This window comes from Spinacia oleracea, chromosome 3 (genome assembly GCF_020520425.1).
Source record: "Spinacia oleracea cultivar Varoflay chromosome 3, BTI_SOV_V1, whole genome shotgun sequence".
NCBI lineage: Eukaryota > Viridiplantae > Streptophyta > Magnoliopsida > Caryophyllales > Amaranthaceae > Spinacia > Spinacia oleracea.
In genome coordinates, this window is record NC_079489.1 from 16,331,186 (window position 1) to 16,350,386 (window position 19,201).

The 19,201-nt window shown below is 33.3% G+C and overlaps 2 long non-coding RNA genes across 2 annotated transcripts; both read left to right on the top strand.

The window, feature by feature from the left end:
- Window positions 1-6,118: 6,118 nt before the first annotated feature.
- LOC130468959 (uncharacterized) lies at window positions 6,119-9,193 on the top strand. Its single transcript, XR_008929331.1, has 4 exons — window positions 6,119-6,310; window positions 6,403-6,505; window positions 7,774-7,864; window positions 8,654-9,193. It is a non-coding gene; the product is annotated as an uncharacterized lncRNA (long non-coding RNA).
- Window positions 9,194-15,183: 5,990 nt separating this feature from the next.
- LOC130470697 (uncharacterized) lies at window positions 15,184-18,829 on the top strand. The gene is made up of 5 exons (XR_008931424.1): window positions 15,184-15,375; window positions 15,468-15,570; window positions 16,839-16,929; window positions 17,719-17,879; window positions 18,625-18,829. It is a non-coding gene; the product is annotated as an uncharacterized lncRNA (long non-coding RNA).
- Window positions 18,830-19,201: the final 372 nt, after the last annotated feature.

Sequence of the window (19,201 nt, forward strand, 5' to 3'; positions counted from 1 at the left end):
AAAACATCTTCAATTTTATTTTTTTTAAGTTCCATGCTCTTCCCTTCTCCAATTTCATGTCATTCTTCAACTATATTGAATGACTCATAATTAATCATTATTTAATTGATGTACTCTATGTAGTAACAATGTTTTAAAGATTTTTATAACAATATTTTGAATATACTTAAAATTATAAAAAAAAAATAAAAAAATTCACATATATTACCTTCATTGAAATTTTGTTTACGCCTTAAAATATGTGTTCAAAGTATGAATATTTTAACTATAATTTTTTTATTATTATATACATCAAAACACTATCATGTACTTCGTAATATCTTGTTAAATTGATTTCGACTTTTTCCTTCACAATATCAATTTTATATTTTACATACAAAATTAAATATAATATTAGTTAAATATTATAGTTGAGTCCATACAAATAGTACTTAAAAGAACGTTAAGGAACCAATGTAACGTACATCTGTTTCTTGTTTATTTTAGGGAAAGAGGTGTAACCCTTAAAGACGGCAGTCATCAACTTTTAAAAAATAAAAATTAATATATTAGTGGTGATGATCCCTTAGAAATGGGTACGTGTAGTATTTTTGCTTGGAGAGTCTTTAGTCTTTACGAGGGGTGTCATGAGATTTTTGGGTGGGTTCATTCTGGTATTAGTTCTAGGGATGAAAATGGATGGAATTTGGATCAGGTGGAGCATTAATCGTATCTATCACCCGCATTCATCTGCTACGCCCGGTTCATCTGTACCGACTGTACGTGACCCACTTTACTCCATTATTCGCATTCCGTTTATCTAACAACCGCGCGTGGATCGGGTGATATTCGGGTGAAAATTATTTATCATTAAAAATCCACCACCTAATCATATGCATAATAATTAACAAAAAAAAAAGTTATATATCTAAATTTATTTCCGAAATATATAATTATTTCTTATCACGCATAAGTGCATAACTTATAACCAAAAAAGTTTAATTAACAAGCACTAACATTAACAAATAACGGATTTAACAACACATTATGTGTAAATATAAATACAAAAAATTTATTTAAAATAAATGGGTGACAGATTGGGTGATAAACGGGTGATGGATTAAAAACATCACCCACATCCATCACCCGCTTTTCATCCTTTTAATTCTTGTTTCACCCGTTTAATTATAGCGGGTGACATGATTAATGGATCATCCACTGGATATTTCCATCCGTATGTATTAGTATTCGAATGAAGAGAATTTGGCTCAAATTAATATGATGAATTTCGATTCAAACCACTAGGATATTTTCGATTCAAAGTAATACTGGGACATTTTCCTTGGACCCCAGTACCCATTTCCAGCTTTTTCTTTCATGTCTGGTTGTGTTACTAATCTTATTAGGGTAATGATAAAAGTCGAAAATTTTGACATTTAAACGCGTCACAATCTTACTTACATGCCACTTTTTTAGGAGGCATTATGTTCACCTTAAAAAAATAAGTTTCAGATTCAATAAGTTCAGATAAGTTCCGATAAGTTCAGATAAGTTCCAATAAGTTCCAATGAGTTTCAATAAGTTCTGATAAGTTTAGATAAGTTTTATTAAATTTCAATAAATTCCAATAAGTTCCAATAAGTTTCAATATTAATAATAATATTATTATTTGTTTATTTATTATTATTAATATTATTATTTTAAATAATTATTTATTTTAAATAATTATTTATTATTTATTATTATTATTATTTATTATTTATTATTTATTATTTATTATTTATTATTTATTATTATTATTTATTATTTATTATTTATTATTTATTATTTATTATTTATTATTTATTATTTATTATTATTATTTATTATTATTATTTATTATTATTATTTATTATTTATTATTATTATTATTTATTATTTATTATTTATTATTTATTATTTATTATTTATTATTTATTATTTATTATTTATTATTTATTATTTATTATTTATTATTTATTATTTATTATTTATTATTTATTATTTATTATTTATTATTTATTATTTATTATTTATTATTTATTATTTATTATTTATTATTTATTATTTATTATTTATTATTTATTATTTATTATTTATTATTTATTATTTATTATTTATTATTATTATTATTATTGTTATTAAATCAAATGCTAACAAAGTCAAATATTTTACAAATAATTAGTGTGAAGCCGAGATACAATCTGGGCCCCCACTCCTCTGGCTGAAGCAAAACCTATCCTGGTGAAAATATGAGCAGCAGCACGAGCTCTAATGTCCTGCGTCGTAGAAAACTTCTGAATCCGCTGCAACAACATCCTTATCGAGCTCCCCCAATGAAGAGAAAGAGAACGGAAGAAAGCCATAACCAATGGCCCTGCAACGTACTTCATTTTTAACCCGCTTCCGAGCAGCTGCATCAGTCACAACCAGGCCAGGAGAAAAGCCAGACAACCCCGATTGTGTCAAAGGAGATGAACCCGTCAAGTCAACACACACATCACAGCCCCGATCCCAAGAGTAGAGCAACACGTCTGCTGGTCGAAGAGCTCCATTGTTCCCTCCAGATAGCCCAATATATCAACCTCTTTCCGCGCCGAAATCCCAGACCGATAACAAACATCAACAAGGGTATCCCGAACCACATTATGTCGATCTTTAATACCCACCATGCCAGCACATGACACCGCATGATCACCAAAGATGTCTCCCGCAAAGACCCTGGAACAAGCAGAACATGGCGCCGTAACAGAGATAAAGGAATCCCCAACCGGTAACACAACACACATCGGTAAGACTTAGCATTCATCATCTGTCCCAATAAGTTCAGATAAGTTCAATAAGTTTCAATAAGTTCAATAAGTTCAGGTCAAATAAATTGAATAGAACGCATCCTTAATGGTGCCATAAGGATGTCACTTAGACTTTGACTCAATAACTTTCTTTTTTTCTATCCACATCATAGTTGTACTATGACAATATTAAATAAGAAAAAAATAAAAAGGAAACAATTTTTTTTATTGAGGTAAGAAAAAATTTATTATAATTTTCAAGTTAAAAATAGAAAAAGAGAAAATATAATATAATAAATATTTTGTGAAATTAAAAAAATACATTTATAGTATTATTTGCTAATAATATATTTTTATGCACTATATATTCTGATTATTGCGCCTAATTCTTAAATAGACTTGGTCCACACTAAATTTATTGTGGACCATGCATAAAAGAAGATCAACAATTTGTTCCTAACTTATTTTGGCATGTTTATCATGATTATTATAGAAAATAATATCAAATTGGTGTCCTTGATACATGTTGTGCTTGAATAATGTGATTTTAAGTCACCATTCACTTTTCAAAACATATGGTTACTATGATACAAAAAATGGTTACTATATCTAATACTTTTGGTATTTCATTTATTATAGTCACTATATGAACAATAAAGGTCTCTATGTACGTAAAAAGGGTGCTAGAGAAAATTATTGGTTTTGGATCCACACTAATAATATTGTGGATCAGGTACACGCAAGTAAAATTCGATTATTGCTACCACTAGTCTATCTAAATTCTCGATCAGACAATCTATACATTTGGTAACATTTTTAACCAACCCAACATAGATCAATGTTACTTATGGTAATCTTAAAGGACCAATAAGCTTAATTATTATGATTTCCTTAAATTTTACTTATGTTCTTAAATCATTTGAGTAATTCGTATTAACTCATCATCATCAAGTTACAGCTCTAATCCATGATTTTACTTGGTAAGTTGTATTCCACTCCGTATTAAACTAGTACGTACTACTTGATACTCCTCCCCTTTTTAATGGGCGTTTTTATTCGACGCCCTATTCGGTTAATAACGCCCTCAATAATTACGTGAAAGTACGATCCTGCCCCCCTCCCTCATCCCCCTTCCTCCTTCGCTGCTCTTTCCTCTTCACCCTGCATGTTCCTCCGGCAGCCAAATCCGTTTCGCCGGCACAACCACAACCGAATTCCGGTGGGATTTGTTCCACCAAAATCTCGTCGCCGGTTCCCATTTCCAGTAACCGGCACAACTCTGTTTTTGTCCAACAACCGTTGGCTGCCGTTTACTCACAGCACAACCTGCTTGGTCGCACCATCGTCGCCGGAGCACTCCCCTTTCCGCCGTAGCTGCAATCCCCTATCGCCGGCGCTGCGCATCCCGCTCGCCACACTGCACTCTCCTCTCGCCGGCACTCCTTGTTTTCCTGTATTGCCGGCGTTTGGAATTTTTCTCGTCGCCCACGTCGATTTCTTGCCGGTAGAGTGTCAACGAAAATGGCTCCAAAGAGGAGGCCTATGTAGAGGTCATTTCCTCCTCCTCCATTATCTCCGGCGAGAAAGGTAATTTTTCTTTTTGATTTTTGCTTTCTCGCCGGCGCACAGGAATTGCACGGCCTCCATGTCTGCCGCGCACAGTCTGTGCGCCGGTGACATGTGGGCCGTGCAGATTTGGTGCACCACTTCCATGTCACCGGCGCACGGTGTATCCGCGGTGGACATGGAGGCCGTGCAATTCCTGTGCGTGGGAATTTTTTTAATTTTTTTTTAATTTTTTTAATTTTTTTTTTAATTTTTATTGTTGTTTTAATTATATTTCTGTTTATATTATGTAATTTGTTGTTGATTTTTTTTAATTATTGTTGTTTTAAGTGAATTATTTAATTTTCTGTTTTTATTTTGATTGTTCAATGTAATTATTTTAGGGTTTATTATCAAATTATTAGCGTTGAAAAATATTTACTCCGGCGATAAATTATAGTTTATAAATTATTAGAGTATAAATTATAGTTTATAAATTGTGATTTTTTTTTTTTCCGGCGAATGAGATGGTACGCCGGCGGAGGGGGAAGAGGAGATGAGGGGGAGGGGTGAAAAAATGTGATGGGAGGGGTAAGTTTTTATAAGGGCAAGATTGTACTTTCACTCCAATAATGCGGGCGATATTAACGTATGCGGGCGTCGAATAGCGATACACCTTTTTAATATATCAATCAAGGGTCTTAGTTGATACGGTGAAAAGGTTGAATCGCAATTGGAAAAATAGGAACGAAGAATTTAGTTTAATGTATTTATTCATTTATACGAGAGGTATATATATGCTTATAATAAAGGGTTTTGATATATGCAGCCCTTGCGTCTGCGCATAAAAGTTAGCAAAACTCACTATTTAATGCATATTTTATACTCCCTCCGTCTCTTTTTGTTCTTTACGTTTCCCTTTTTGGGTATTCAAAATGTTTTTTACATTTCATTTTATATTATCACATAAATGATTTAGTATTCTATCAAAATTTGTGTCCAATTATTATTTTAACCAATTAAATTCATTGGGCCGTTTAGAATCTCACACTTTTTCATTGGAACATTAAATTTTTCTCATTTCCAAATATCAATATTTTGATAAAAGTGAAAACATTATAAATAAATGTAATTTATCTTGTTTAAATAAAAAAAAATTGAGGAATCTCGATGCAAATTTATTAATCGTTAAAACGCGTGAAAAATACCAAATATAAAGAACAAAAAGAGACGGAGGAATTAGTTTTAAAGGAATCTAATTGAACGAATAAAAAAAATTACTCCGTAATTTGTTAACCTATTTAATGCACTTCATAACAACAAATTTAGAGTTCCAAATTTATTTTATTTTTTGACAAATTAGAGTTCTACTTTGGTCACATAACTCACTGCGCAGTAGGACACTTTGACTTGTGACACTGTTCATAAATTTCAGTTTGACTATCATTTGTTATTTACGGGTAGGAAAAATATAGTCGTGTGAGATCTTGTTTGATTCGTCTCGATATGTAATTTCGGGATATCAATTTTTTATAATTTTTACGATTACAAAATTAGAGATATTAATGTCCAAACATTTACATTGACACGCGTGAAAAAGATAAATTGTCCCCATTATTTTGAAATCGAGGAAGTATCTCTATTATATAAGCCAGCTCCTGAGGGCTTTTTTGTAAATTAACTTTTCGTGTCCCCCATGTAAAAGACTAAAATAGCCTCAAATCGTTAACTTTGAACCCTAAGCAGCTTCATTCATCTTCGATGCATCACTCATCTTTCTTTCTCCTCCCTTCACTCACCACCCTCTCTCTCCTCCGCCCACCACCCCTCTTTACTCCCCTCAAGTCGAGAGACTTCTGTGTCTTCTCCGACGATGACGACGGCGATGGTAAGTATGAAATGGACGATCTCAAACTTCAGTTCTCTCTCATCTATCTCTCTCCCCTCTTTCGATCGATCTTTCTGCATTTCTCAAGGTTAGTTTTAATTATTCGTCGATCGATCTTCCTTGAATATTCGATTCTATTTAACCATTTTTATGATTTCCTGCATCGTTTATTTTGCTCAGTTTGTCGATTTGTTTGATCCTTCTATTTCACGATTCAATGATTCGGCGATTGGCCTTCACACGACCCTCACAACTCTGCCCTTCTGATCCTGCAAATGCCTCCGTAAGTTACCCGCTTCATCTTTGAATTTCATCGTATTTTTTTGAAATAATTCATATTTTTATTACAAATGGAGTTCATCTGATCTGGGTTTTGCTGTAATTTGATTATTGAGTGATGGAAATTTGCCTAATGTGGGATAATTGAAGTTATCTTGAATTTATTTCTTCAAATTTGTCTTGAATTTTAGTCAACTGAAGGTTTCGTACAAATGGGTGGCTCGATTTTTTGTGCTAATTTAGGAAATTCATGGGTAATTGAAATTATGTCTCATGATTATGCTATGAAAAGTATTAATTTGTCTCCTCAAATTCAATTAGAATTGGTTCGTTTTAGTTAAGCGAAAGGTTTTGCATAATTGGGTGACTCAATACAAATTTTGGAATTTAATGGATAGCTATGAGCTCTTATTTTCGTCAAACATGGAATAATCTGATCTGGGGTTGCTGTAATTTGATTTTTGGATGTGAACATGTTCATTTTTGTTGACGGAGTAATCTGATCTAGGGTTTGTTGTAACATGTTCATGTCTGTTCATTTTTAGAGTTTCCTGTCACAGGTAATTGCAAGAGTAAGCTGCTATTCACCTGTTTTCGTAATCCTTCTTTTCCTTGATTTATACAGAACATGTTCATTTTTTTTTTATGGTTTTTAGATTTTGGGTAGTTTGGTTGTTTACTTGATTGTGCTTGGTTGATCAGACATGAACATAACTTGCTTCCTGCATTTTGGTTTAAGTGATTATGTAGAATGATAACAAGGGAAGCGTGTTGCTTGGTTTATTTAATACTCGACTCTCAATTTTTCATGGTTAAGTACGAAGTTGTTTCAGGTTCTTTAGTGTGTGATTGTTACTTTGCAGTATCATGCCTTGAATATCATCGGAAATTATCATGTGGGTCATCGTTTATGTTCGATTCGAATGTTCTGTAGTATGAATTATAGTTGGTTTTTATTAGGATTCATGTTGTTTTAGATAGTTAGGTTTTAATAATTTCAATACACCTACTGGTTCGGTTTTAATCAATTTTTTGTCTATGGCGGTTTATTCAATTTTTTGTCTATGGCTGTTTTAATCAACTTTTATGTATCTTGCAATTCCTTCAGTGCTCTTGTATCGTTATTATGGCGGTGAACCCATGACTATGAACAGTGTTCTCATGATGGTTTTTGGGTTGTTTGTCAATGGATTATGTGCATTCATAATTAGTGTTGTTTCTGCGGATTATAACAATCATAGCTCAATATTACTGTTATTATTTATGGTACAGGATCAGCGGGTGCAGCATTAAGTCCTAAATATGCACACGATGCCTCTGAGATGTGGATGACCGAGGCTGAAATGGCTTTTCCGAACTAGAGGTATCCACCATTAGCCAATCCCTTCATGATTTGTTGTTCTTTGAGGTTTCATGATTGCATTGAATAGAAGCTAAAACATGTGTCTGTTAGCTAAAACATGTAATAATTCTAATGTTGAAGAGAATAAATTGGATTTTGGTGAAGACGATGATGATGGAGGAGAGAGAAAGGGCAGGAGAGATTAATCTATCTCTAAAGGTTGAATTACAGGTGTCATTTTAGTTTGCTACAAATGTAATAAATTCATTAATATTTGCTCTTAATAAACTAAATTACTCTTTTTTGTTAGGTTTGATAAGGGATTTTGAGTGTTAAGGTGTTTATGTGGATTATTTTTGTTACTATGAGGTTGAGAATTGCTGTGACAAATTGTTGATACGATAGTAATTGTAGTTTCTGGGTGTTGCTTTAGTTAGATGATGGGCCTGGATCTTGAAACTTATTCTACTTGCAAGATCATTTATTCATTCCGTTGCGTGCGTGCATATCTACTATTCTACTTGCAAGATCATTTATTCATTCCGTTGCGTGCGTGCAGATCTACTAATCTACTTGCAAGTTTCAAGACCCTAGCCTTGACACCCTAACCCCAACATTTATTTGTTTATTATTTTTTAATTTTTTGATGTGATTTTTATTTTAGATTGATTTAATTTGCTATTTTTATGGGTTTATTTTTGGGTTTAATGAAATTGATGACTAAAGCCTCGATATTTTTGTTAGTATTTGCTCTGTATTTTTGGTTTGATTTTTTTCATTTGTTTTGGGTACTTTGATGCTTTTTTGAAGGTTTTATGCGGTCAGTGGGGAGGTTAAGGATTTGCAAGTTTCTGGGTTGTTTTTTGCTATAGGGCATGAACCGGCTACTAAGTTTTTGGGTGGGCAGCTGGAGTTGGATGATGATGGCTATGTGGTGACTACACCGGGGACGACGAAGACCAATGTTAAAGGTAAAATTCTGTATTTTTCAAGATCTGCAATTGGAATTTTGTTACCCATATGAGATAATCTGCTGTGTATTATGTAGTTGATATTTTTCCAGATATAGCTGACCTTTTATATATAAATGTGAACATTTGCTTATTGTTCATGCTAAATAATCTATAATTGTGAACAATTGCTTATTGTTCATGCTAAAATCTGTGTACTGTCTGTGTACATGACTAGCTCATAATAATTAGAGCAACTGTTACTTTTTTGACAAATTTTGTTATTCACAACAACTGATCAAACCAAACAATTGGAGCTATTAGTTATAACTGGGAGTTTAGGATAATTTGTGTATTGTCTATGGATAATTTCGAGCATTAGACGGATATTGGAGCTAAAGTCGATACGAATATTATTTTTAATCGTTTTGGCATTGAAGGTTGATTGAAATTGAGTTGGTTATAGTCATAACATTTGCTGATTTGAATTTATACTCATCATGAAAGCCAATGTTATGAATATAAAACTTATCGATAAAGAGATTTCAATTTATACTTGAGTTGGTTGATTGAAATTGGGGGTGCATACATTTTTCGGGTTTAATTTGATCAAGCAGTTTGGTGTTTTGTATTATGAGGTTCATTAACTCATTTAGTTTTTGATTTAATATTTCTGAAATTTTTGGGATTATTTTCTGAATTTATGAGTTAATTGATTCTTTCTAAATTTTTGAATTTTTTTGATTTTTTCCGAGTTCATCAAAAGTGGAGACGCATCAAGGAGAAGAATCAACAATCCGGGAAAAATATCTACGAAAGAAGAAATTTAGTAATATGATGCAAATTTTGAACTGTTTTAGTTGTTTTTACTTTTTATTACTGGATTTGAGTAAATTGTGTTCATTTCTTATTTTAAGGAAAATCGCCACGAATTATGTAATTTGGTCTGGTTTGTGACAATATATCCATCTTTTTTTTAGTTTGTGTATAATCTCGCACGCATCGCGTGCATCTAAGACTAGTAAAATTGAGTTGATCACCTTCGTCGAATATAATGCAACGAAATCTTTTAATTTGTAATGTCTTCCACTCTTCCTCTTCCTAAAAATTATAATCCATGTAAAGAAAATATATTCCTTTGCATTACTATACGTCTAAACCAAATTGTGTTCATCTCCTTCCTTTAATAATAAACTAATATTTTGTACAATAAGTTATATATGCTAAAATTACTTAAATTTGACGATTACTTTGTTTAGGTAATTAACTTAAATAGTGTTTATGTATGCAATGACCATTAATTATAGAAATACTAAATATTCCATAAAATAATATATGGTATATTTTTATAAATACCATTGTATCTCTATTATATAAGCCAGCTCCTGAGGGTATTTAAGTAAATTAACTTTTCGTGTCCACCTAGCAATTTACGAAAACACCCTTCTTTCGTTGTTTATCGTGCTGAGCGACTAAACCTTAACCTTTCCTCCCTCCCGTTTTCTCTCTCCTTCCTCCAGTTTTTTCCTACGATCCTCTTCATCTTCTTCGATCTTCTTCCTCTAATCCTCTTCCACCAAACCCCATCCTCCATTCTAACCCTAAATATTTCGTCTCTCTTTCACCACACACACTCTCTCTCCTCCGCCTCTCGCCGTCGCCATCACCATCACCATCACCATCACCGTCTGATTTTCTAGAGATTGGGGTGAGATTTCAACAATTGTTGTAAAATTTTCATTCTTTTCCAATTGATTCTGGAGATTTTGTTGAATTTGATGTGTTTTTTTTCTCCCGATTTTATTGTTTTTTCCAATTGATTTTTTCGGGTAGTTATGTACAAATTTAATGATTTTGATGCCCATTTCGTTGCTTAATTTTGATGCCCAAAATCAGCCTGTGGTGGAGGGCAGCGGCAGTGGAGGCGGAGGTGGAAGCGGAGGTGGAAGCGGCGGACCAGCGTACAAATTCACTATTAATGAAGAACAACAGCGGACCAACTGGACGACCCATCACCAGACTTCATTCAATCCATCCTTTTATTCATCCATGCCAAACTCACCATTAATCCTGATCATCGATTCGCCTTCGCCTCTCTCTCAAATTCAACTGCTTGGGTACTCCATTCCCTTCAATTTACTTTCTGCTTTGAATTTGATTAATTAATTGTTCAACTTCTTTGAATTTCTGCTTTGAAACTTCGAATTTTGTTTTATAGAATTTATTTTGGGTTTTGGTTGGTAATTGAGATAGAATTTGATCAAATTTGGCTGAGACTTCGGGAAACTTCCAAGATTTAAAATATGATCCAAATTTGTTGTTTCATGCTTCCAGGACTTTTTTTTGCATCAATTTTGTTGTTACTTCGGATTTGGTTTTGTTTTTGCGGCTCTGATTTTACAAACCAGGGATTTCAATTGCTATTTTGTTTTCGTTTTTGCAATTTTCATTACTAATTGAAAGCGTATTTATAACGAGGTTTTGCTTTTGATTAGGTTTTAGAAACCCATAACCCAAAACCTTCGAATCTCTCTCCCATCAGTGTGTTGCGCCGCCCCGCTCGCTCGGTCGACGGTGTTGCAGACCACCACTCTCCTGTGCGGAGGAGCTTTAATTGCCACACAAATACCTAGGAGTCCGCGCGTCTTGCTGCTTCACCCTAACCGGCTTTGACCATCAATGGCGGAACCTAAAATCAAATACTATCATCAACTTCGGCACTATTTCTTCTGAATTCCGTTGAAGTAACTGATAACTTAGTCTTAATTTACTCATGCTTAACTCACTTCCCCCGTTCGTTCAATTACTTTGGTGCATTTAGTTTATGAATTGAAGAACAATCGTGTTTTTCTTGCTTTATTCAATTGTATTGATTACAATTTATTTGATAATTTGTTGCAGAATTTTATTCATGATGAAGATATACGGCTTGATACGATCAAAGCTAGATGTAATTTCCTGCAATTTGAGCTCAATTTCGTTTGATTTTGCTTATAATTGATGAAATCATGAAATGTATGTATTTTGAAAGGGTTTTTGCATTGTTACAGGTAGAAAAGTCATCAAACGACATGCTGAATTGATGGAGCGTCTTTCAAGGTATGAATTATTCGAAATTGCTAATGTAATGTGGATAGACCGTTAAGTGTCAAGAACTTGATTAGAGAGTTTGGTGCCCATATGTAATGAGTCTTTAATGTGCTTCTTGATCATACATGATGAGTCTTTAATCTTTTACCGAACGATTGGCACCGTTGCTTATTCTTTCGTGGCATCGTTTACAGTACGTCTATTTGAATGTTTTCTTCCGAGTGTATTAGCTTTTAAATTGTTGATGACAATTTGTACTCAGTATCAGTACATGTCTCTTATGCTAAAAGGCTAAAAGTTGATGGCAATTTGTACTCAGTATCCGTACATGTCTCTCATGCTTAGCTGATTTGTGCTTAGTGGTTCGAGATTAACGCTGCGTGTTGTTAGTGGTGAATTATTTTATTTTCTTAGAATTTTGTGTTTGGTTTTATAATTATCACATGTTATTTAGTTTTTTGGTTTTATTTAGGAAAAATTCATCTAACAGAAAATCCAATTCTCCTAACGCAATTCTCCTAACAGAATCCGGTGGATGGTACGAGAAATCCAGTGCAGTACACCAGGACTACAGCTCGATCCCCATGTGGTACCAGGTTTGAAATTTTGATTTTCTACTTCAAAAATCCCCAAATATATAAGCATCAATCTGGGAAGCAATCATAATGAATTAATTTAATTATAATCTAGAAAAAGCAGCAGAAATAACAAACTTAAACTGAAAGAGGAAATTAACTGGTATTGGTAAGATAAAAAATGGGTTGAATTTGTGCTTTCTCTTTCGTCACTTGAGGCAGGATGTATTGCTGTTTTCGGCATAACCATGACTCTCTTATTTCTCTCTCTTTCTCTTATCCTCTGTAAGTTGTACACTAAAAGATTGAAAATGTGAAATGCAATTTGTATCCACGGTAATTGGCGTTTTCCATTTTGAATGTTCTGTTCTCTGAGGCAATTCGTCCAACAGTTGGTGGGTATTTGGGAAATCAAAGAAATTAGGTGGTTTCTTTAGTACAAAATTTGGGTTTTGAATTGAAGAAGAATTGAATTGCAGGTGAAAAGTTGGTTGGGATTTGTTGATGTAATGATGAGAAAAAAAGGTGTTTGTCGGATAAAATGGAGAAATATTAAAGAATTGAAGTCAAATGATTTCCTCCACCATGAACATGAAGTGGGCGCATCTGAATGATGAACATTGACAACGTCCATGTTCAACGTGCATTTGGCTCCAATTTTGAATTTATGTTTTTTCGTTTAATGCTTTGCTGCATTCTTGCGGTTTCAATTTCTAATAGATTTAATCAATTTACTACTATTTGAATGTGAATTTGAACCCTAGGTTTTTGCCATCACCTAAAGTGAGAGACTATCTAGACTATGTGTTTTTTTCATGCTTGATTTCTTTTTATGTTAGATTGCTATTTCAAATTGAAGTGTTTCGTACTGTATTCTTCAAGTTCCCTCTCTGATTGTTCAAGTGTTGGACTGCAGAGGCGCCGTTACAGGATTAATGAGAAGATATTGCAAGAACTCATTCCTCGCCGCAACAAGGTATAAATTTAAAGACTAAATCTAATACTCCTATAGTCCTATATAACTTTATGGCTAATCCGGTATGAAATAGTAAATGATAAATATGGTAATATCTAATTTTGTAAGATAAGTCCCATGAATTGAATTTCATCCAAAGTATATGTTAATGCAACTCTATCCTCCAAGTCCATGGTAATGCTTATGGTTATCCACCTCCAAAGATCTGCCAATAGAACATAATCTATGCCAAACACAAATAACCAGGTTTAGGTTCAGGATCAGGTTCATCTAAACCCGAGTTCTGAATTGCAGGTTAAGATAACTCTTCACTTATATAATTCAGGCTGTAACTTACCTAAAGCGTCTTTAGAGGGCTAAGTTAGTTGTTTTAGTGCCTTAGTAATGAGTCTGTGGTGGTGCTTCTGTTTTAATCTGCAACAGGTGTGTTGGGAGCCTGTTGGCTTGCTGCTGGTTTTTTGCTCAGTGCAGGCTGGTAGCTTGCATCTGTTTTACTGTTTTCAGATTGGGCACAACTTCTTCTTTTGGTTGTTTCTAGACTACGGTGCTGCTGTTGTTTTGGTGTATGCAGGGGGTTTGCTTAATATGGTTTAAATTGGTAAATTTTGCCACCTTATGCCTTTACAGTCCAGTAATTACTTTGCCATTGTTGACGGTGCTTCTTTAATGTGTTATCTTTTGTTTCCAGCCAAGTAGATTGTGCTATCAAGATACGCAACCTAGAGACTAAGTTGGATTCCGTAGTTTGTACAATAAAAGTTCGTAAAGAGCTGGAGAAATATGTTCCAATGCCATCCAAAAATTGTAGTTTGATTACTAAGATCGTAAAAAGCTGGAGAAATATGTTTAGTTACTTTGGTACTAAGATGTTGATTGTTAATCATGTAAGCACATGAATAAATTGTGTTACTATTTAGAATTTTTTAAAAAGGGACGATTAATTTTTCTTTAGATGAACTTTGCGAACTTTTTTTCTTGCCTACTATTCCATATTTGTGATGATTAATTGTAATACTACAGTTTTATATAATCTCGCACGCATCGCGTGCATATAAGACTAGTCTCTATTATATAAGGGAAGTCCTGGGTCAATTTAGTAATTGAATTTTTGGTGTCCCCTTGTGGAATAGACTAAAGTACCCTCCATAATTTCACAATTTAATTCAATTAAAAGCTGATTATTAATTTTAAAATTTGATTACAATAACAAATCAAGAAAGTCAACAATCAATTAACTCCACCAAACCTAAAATCAGCGTTATGGACTTATGGGTTGCGTTTAGGGAAACAATCAATTAATATTCCATATTAATTTGTTAAACACCAAAAGAATCTTGGATGATTATTTGATTTCGGAATAGTAGGACACTTTGACTTGTGACACTGTTCATAAATTTCAGTTTGACTATCATTTGTTATTTACGGGTAGGAAAAATATAGTCGTGTGAGATCTTGTTTGATTCGTCTCGATATGTAATTTCGGGATATCAATTTTTTATAATTTTTACGATTACAAAATTAGAGATATTAATGTCCAAACATTTACATTGACACGCGTGAAAAAGATAAATTGTCCCCATTATTTTGAAATCGAGGAAGTATCTCTATTATATAAGCCAGCTCCTGAGGGCTTTTTTGTAAATTAACTTTTCGTGTCCCCCATGTAAAAGACTAAAATAGCCTCAAATCGTTAACTTTGAACCCTAAGCAGCTTCATTCATCTTCGATGCATCACTCATCTTTCTTTCTCCTCCCTTCACTCACCACCCTCTCTCTCCTCCGCCCACCACCCCTCTTTACTCCCCTCAAGTCGAGAGACTTCTGTGTCTTCTCCGACGATGACGACGGCGATGGTAAGTATGAAATGGACGATCTCAAACTTCAGTTCTCTCTCATCTATCTCTCTCCCCTCTTTCGATCGATCTTTCTGCATTTCTCAAGGTTAGTTTTAATTATTCGTCGATCGATCTTCCTTGAATATTCGATTCTATTTAACCATTTTTATGATTTCCTGCATCGTTTATTTTGCTCAGTTTGTCGATTTGTTTGATCCTTCTATTTCACGATTCAATGATTCGGCGATTGGCCTTCACACGACCCTCACAACTCTGCCCTTCTGATCCTGCAAATGCCTCCGTAAGTTACCCGCTTCATCTTTGAATTTCATCGTATTTTTTTGAAATAATTCATATTTTTATTACAAATGGAGTTCATCTGATCTGGGTTTTGCTGTAATTTGATTATTGAGTGATGGAAATTTGCCTAATGTGGGATAATTGAAGTTATCTTGAATTTATTTCTTCAAATTTGTCTTGAATTTTAGTCAACTGAAGGTTTCGTACAAATGGGTGGCTCGATTTTTTGTGCTAATTTAGGAAATTCATGGGTAATTGAAATTATGTCTCATGATTATGCTATGAAAAGTATTAATTTGTCTCCTCAAATTCAATTAGAATTGGTTCGTTTTAGTTAAGCGAAAGGTTTTGCATAATTGGGTGACTCAATACAAATTTTGGAATTTAATGGATAGCTATGAGCTCTTATTTTCGTCAAACATGGAATAATCTGATCTGGGGTTGCTGTAATTTGATTTTTGGATGTGAACATGTTCATTTTTGTTGACGGAGTAATCTGATCTAGGGTTTGTTGTAACATGTTCATGTCTGTTCATTTTTAGAGTTTCCTGTCACAGGTAATTGCAAGAGTAAGCTGCTATTCACCTGTTTTCGTAATCCTTCTTTTCCTTGATTTATACAGAACATGTTCATTTTTTTTTGATGGTTTTTAGATTTTGGGTAGTTTGGTTGTTTACTTGATTGTGCTTGGTTGATCAGACATGAACATAACTTGCTTCCTGCATTTTGGTTTAAGTGATTATGTAGAATGATAAGAAGGGAAGCGTGTTGCTTGGTTTATTTAATACTCGACTCTCAATTTTTCATGGTTAAGTACGAAGTTGTTTCAGGTTCTTTAGTGTGTGATTGTTACTTTGCAGTATCATGCCTTGAATATCATCGGAAATTATCATGTGGGTCATCGTTTATGTTCGATTCGAATGTTCTGTAGTATGAATTATAGTTGGTTTTTATTAGGATTCATGTTGTTTTAGATAGTTAGGTTTTAATAATTTCAATACACCTACTGGTTCGGTTTTAATCAATTTTTTGTCTATGGCGGTTTATTCAATTTTTTGTCTATGGCTGTTTTAATCAACTTTTATGTATCTTGCAATTCCTTCAGTGCTCTTGTATCGTTATTATGGCGGTGAACCCATGACTATGAACAGTGTTCTCATGATGGTTTTTGGGTTGTTTGTCAATGGATTATGTGCATTCATAATTAGTGTTGTTTCTGCGGATTATAACAATCATAGCTCAATATTACTGTTATTATTTATGGTACAGGATCAGCGGGTGCAGCATTAAGTCCTAAATATGCACACGATGCCTCTGAGATGTGGATGACCGAGGCTGAAATGGCTTTTCCGAACTAGAGGTATCCACCATTAGCCAATCCCTTCATGATTTGTTGTTCTTTGAGGTTTCATGATTGCATTGAATAGAAGCTAAAACATGTGTCTGTTAGCTAAAACATGTAATAATTCTAATGTTGAAGAGAATAAATTGGATTTTGGTGAAGACGATGATGATGGAGGAGAGAGAAAGGGCAGGAGAGATTAATCTATCTCTAAAGGTTGAATTACAGGTGTCATTTTAGTTTGCTACAAATGTAATAAATTCATTAATATTTGCTCTTAATAAACTAAATTACTCTTTTTTGTTAGGTTTGATAAGGGATTTTGAGTGTTAAGGTGTTTATGTGGATTATTTTTGTTACTATGAGGTTGAGAATTGCTGTGACAAATTGTTGATACGATAGTAATTGTAGTTTCTGGGTGTTGCTTTAGTTAGATGATGGGCCTGGATCTTGAAACTTATTCTACTTGCAAGATCATTTATTCATTCCGTTGCGTGCGTGCATATCTACTATTCTACTTGCAAGATCATTTATTCATTCCGTTGCGTGCGTGCAGATCTACTAATCTACTTGCAAGTTTCAAGACCCTAGCCTTGACACCCTAACCCCAACATTTATTTGTTTATTATTTTTTAATTTTTTGATGTGATTTTTATTTTAGATTGATTTAATTTGCTATTTTTATGGGTTTATTTTTGGGTTTAATGAAATTGATGACTAAAGCCTCGATATTTTTGTTAGTATTTGCTCTGTATTTTTGGTTTGATTTTTTTCATTTGTTTTGGGTACTTTGATGCTTTTTTGAAGGTTTTATGCGGTCAGTGGGGAGGTTAAGGATTTGCAAGTTTCTGGGTTGTTTTTTGCTATAGGGCATGAACCGGCTACTAAGTTTTTGGGTGGGCAGCTGGAGTTGGATGATGATGGCTATGTGGTGACTACACCGGGGACGACGAAGACCAATGTTAAAGGTAAAATTCTGTATTTTTCAAGATCTGCAATTGGAATTTTGTTACCCATATGAGATAATCTGCTGTGTATTATGTAGTTGATATTTTTCCAGATATAGCTGACCTTTTATATATAAATGTGAACATTTGCTTATTGTTCATGCTAAATAATCTATAATTGTGAACAATTGCTTATTGTTCATGCTAAAATCTGTGTACTGTCTGTGTACATGACTAGCTCATAATAATTAGAGCAACTGTTACTTTTTTGACAAATTTTGTTATTCACAACAACTGATCAAACCAAACAATTGGAGCTATTAGTTATAACTGGGAGTTTAGGATAATTTGTGTATTGTCTATGGATAATTTCGAGCATTAGACGGATATTGGAGCTAAAGTCGATACGAATATTATTTTTAATCGTTTTGGCATTGAAGGTTGATTGAAATTGAGTTGGTTATAGTCATAACATTTGCTGATTTGAATTTATACTCATCATGAAAGCCAATGTTATGAATATAAAACTTATCGATAAAGAGATTTCAATTTATACTTGAGTTGGTTGATTGAAATTGGGGGTGCATACATTTTTCGGGTTTAATTTGATCAAGCAGTTTGGTGTTTTGTATTATGAGGTTCATTAACTCATTTAGTTTTTGATTTAATATTTCTGAAATTTTTGGGATTATTTTCTGAATTTATGAGTTAATTGATTCTTTCTAAATTTTTGAATTTTTTTGATTTTTTCCGAGTTCATCAAAAGTGGAGACGCATCAAGGAGAAGAATCAACAATCCGGGAAAAATATCTACGAAAGAAGAAATTTAGTAATATGATGCAAATTTTGAACTGTTTTAGTTGTTTTTACTTTTTAGTACTGGATTTGAGTAAATTGTGTTCATTTCTTATTTTAAGGAAAATCGCCACGAATTATGTAATTTGGTCTGGTTTGTGACAATATATCCATCTTTTTTTTAGTTTGTGTATAATCTCGCACGCATCGCGTGCATATAAGACTAGTCTCTATTACATAAGGGAAGAGAGGAGGGACACTTCGGTAATCTCACTTTTGGTGTCCCCATGTAAAATACTAAACCACCCTCCATATAACATAATTAAATTAAATTAAAAAACTTAAAGGTAATTGATTACAAATAATTTATCAATTAAAGGCTAATTATTTCTAGGTTGACCGAATACATACCTATGCCTAGAATCATGGGATTGATTGACCCATTAAAGACTAATTATGCTAGGTTATTTATGCTAGGTTGACATTAGTCTATTGGAGAATAATTTACAAGGTACTTCATATATTACAATTATAACAGATTCTATCAT